This window comes from Octopus bimaculoides, chromosome 1, assembly GCF_001194135.2.
Source record: "Octopus bimaculoides isolate UCB-OBI-ISO-001 chromosome 1, ASM119413v2, whole genome shotgun sequence".
Lineage (NCBI taxonomy): Eukaryota > Metazoa > Mollusca > Cephalopoda > Octopoda > Octopodidae > Octopus > Octopus bimaculoides.
In genome coordinates, this window is record NC_068981.1 from 116,145,879 (window position 1) to 116,149,494 (window position 3,616).

At 35.8% G+C, this 3,616-nt stretch overlaps 1 protein-coding gene across 5 annotated transcripts in view; it reads left to right on the forward strand.

Annotated features, from left to right (window-relative positions):
* The window catches only part of LOC106876842 (LIM/homeobox protein Lhx9), a 253,651-nt gene that overhangs the window by 80,741 nt on the left and 169,294 nt on the right, over window positions 1-3,616 (forward strand). The window lies entirely within an intron of this gene.

Below are 3,616 nucleotides of genomic sequence, written 5' to 3' on the forward strand. Positions count from 1 at the left end.
CCTGAATAAGGTTTGTTTAAGGATGTTGAACAAAACACCCATGTTAACAAAGGTGAATTATTCAAACCCCAAAGAATTCCTCTCAACACATGACTATGATGCTCCCCCACTACTTCTGCTTGTGATCAGAGATACACATATCGTCAGCCACCAAGGGACATGCTCAACTGGTTAAGGTCAAACAACTGACAAGCAAATCTGTGGTACTGAGCAGAATATTTGCTGTAGCCCATCTTTTTATACTAAGACAAAACTATGTACATGATAACACTTCCAATCAATTAAGATCAGAAGCCATGAGAGCCACTGCCTGGTTCTGCATCCGGGCATTTATTATTATTATTATTGATGTTGTTGTTGTGGTGGTTGTTTCATGTATCTACAACAGACTAGACTTTTGGAAAATAAAAACTCCTAACTTCTGGCTACAACAAGTAACCTGAAATGCCAAGAAATCTAAGTATTTTAGCTGTCCCCAATAACAGTGTTTTCTGGAGCTGTACTAAACTAGGTTTTATGCCTCTTTCATCTATCCATCTGTTCAAATCTCTAGGGATAGTTCCTAATGCACTTATAACTATATGGATACATTTTACCCGTACTTCTCATAGTCTCTGTAACACAATGGCTATCATTATTATTATTATTGCTGTTGCTGTTGTTGTTGTTGTTGCGTTCAAAATTACCACCTACCTGAGTATTTGAGTTTCCCCATTCTTCGTAGTAATACATCATACACTTGCATATGCAATGATGTGTTTCATTTTAACCTTTTTGATTGGTATGCCTATGTACTTGAAAGAGTAAAGACTACCCCCTCTTCAATTCTTTATAAATGAAAGCATAAAATATATATATGATATAGAATTTATATATATTTAGAATCAGGTGATGATTCACTTACATGCACTCAGAACTTCACGTTTCATACCCTCGTTCAAGTAGCTATGAAATTGAATTAAATGATTGGGAAGGAAATCTGTTTTGGTATGATAGTAATTAAGTTGAAAATGGTATACTGTTAGGCAGTGTTGTAGATGTACTAATGAGTTTGTTGTTGACGGTACTAGTTGCTGCAATGTAGGATAAAAGAACTGAGATCTGACGTCTGAGTGACTGTTTTCAACCAATATAATCAACTTAACTGTTGTTCAGGCAATACATCTGTCTTCCTAGTTCATTTCATTTTGTTTCATAATTGATTGAACCAACACATGAGACGTTTTACTCTTAAAAGTATCGTTGTGAACCATCGACTCATTTCTAATACCTATACAGGCAACATCATCGTTGAGTACATATTTTGTCGTTTATAAACAAAACACGTCTATAAAGCTGAACTTTTAAAGTCATTCCAAGTCAACATAAATATATTAATTGTCAAACATTAGATACATAACTGTCATGTTGACTCCATGAGTGGGCAACTGGGTTGGTTAATACCTTACTTCTATATCCTCTGCTCTATGTCTCTGTCTATCTGTCTAAGTATCTGTCTGTCTGTCTGTCTGTCTGTCACTGTCTCTCTTTCTCTCTCTAACATATATATTTCCTCTACCCTATTATCATTACTGACACGATCAACATTGCATTGTCGTCACTGGCAATGATATCATTGCTGTTAACATCGTTTGGAAAACCTCAACGAACAGCTATATAACAACGGCCAATATAACATAAATAACAAAACGTGACACTTTCGTACAATTTCATAAGCATACGCACGCACAGACACGTACACACACATACACACACGCGTGCACACACATATATACAAACTCACGCACACACACACAGACATATACGTACACAAACATGAACACCCACATAGCAATATCCAGCTGCTTGCACATATACATCAAGACAAAGATACGAGTGTCTTTGTTCACAGTATATCTATAAGAACACACTCGTATAAAAATCTTCCTCTCCCACACCCACACAGATCTATCTATCTATTCATCCAACTTTGTCTGTCTCTAGATATATATACATGTGTGTATACACATATGTGCATGTGTGTATGTGTGTGCATGTGTGTGTATGGTGCGTGTGTGTATGCGAACATATATATATGTATACACACACACACACACACACACATATATATATATATACATATATATATGTATATATGTGTGTGTTTGTGTGTGTCTGTGTGTGTGTAAGATCAATGAAAGAGTACTCAATCTGGTGAGAGATAAATATTTAATAAACACAATATATGTTTTTATATGCTGCTATTAGTTTCATGTGCTGAGAGCATGCCAGACAGTACTTTTTAACATGTCTGGTGTCCTAGCAGTCTTCAGGCCCTGCCCACATGGCATAACAAACTAAATGTGGATAGATAGGATGAGAGAAAAGCTAGAACAGGCGAGAAAGAAGTAGATATAAAAGGTGGAAAGTTGAAAACTTGGAAAACGAAAATCAAACCAGAAAGAAGCACAACGGGGAATTAGAGTTATTTCCCCTTAGACTATGAAATATAAGGCTGAAAAGATAGTGGCTTAGAGTCTGTGGTACAGTTGTTCAATCCGGAAAAGGTGACACTTTCCAATTCGTGAACAGGAACTTAGCCATATGCTTACAACTGCTGAATTTTTCCATTCCAGAATTCAGTAGAGTGTTAGAGTTCTTAGATCTGAAAAGGATCGGAATTCTTTCAGCTACTCATAGCTTACACTTTTTGATCCGTTAACATTATGGTGTGAAATTTTCGATTATTCTCCCTTTTAGCGTATGTGATGTGGCGTTTGACTTCAAGCCCCATACGTGTCTAGCCAACATAGCAGCTTTACTTTTGCATCTGTGCCGGAAGGAAGATATGAGATTAGCACAACAATTTATGAATTCGCCTTCACATAGTCCTACATAGCCATATCTCTATGCGTAACTGACAGAACAGAGATCCTTTTCAGATTTAAGGACTGCTGAATTCTAGAGCCGAAATTTTCAGCGGCTGTAAGCATATAGTTAAATTCCTGTTGACGAACTGGAAAATGACACCCTGTCCAGGTTGAACAACTGTGCCACACACTCTCAGCCATTATGTTTCCAGTTTATATTTTACGATCTAAGAGGAAATAACTCTAATTTTCCTGTTTTGCTCCTTTCTGTTTTCTTTTTCATTTTGCGTTTTTTAAACCTTCCATATTTTATTTATATCTATTTCTTTCTTGCCTTCTCTCGCTTTTTCTCTCATTCTATTCTCCCAGTTTTAGCTAATTATATCCAGTGGGTAGTGCCTGGAAATTGTGCTACGACACCGGCCGTGTTAAAAAAGACTGTCTGCTATGGTCTCAGTATATAAACTAATAAGAACGCATAAAAATAAATATTGTAGCTATTAAATACTATATACAAGGTGGGTCAAAATTCATCCGACAGTAAATCAAAATTCCGTAAATATTATGTGTAATTGTGTATTGACTTGAATGGATAAAATGTGTCGCTCAAGGAGGACTTCAGTTTGAACAATTTTCATCATGTTTCATATTTAGATGCTTTTATTAAATTCATTCAGTTGCTAAACATAAATAAATCATGGAATTAAATGGTTTTGATTTGTTGTCAAGTGACTTTTAGCCAAACCAGTATATATATATATATATAT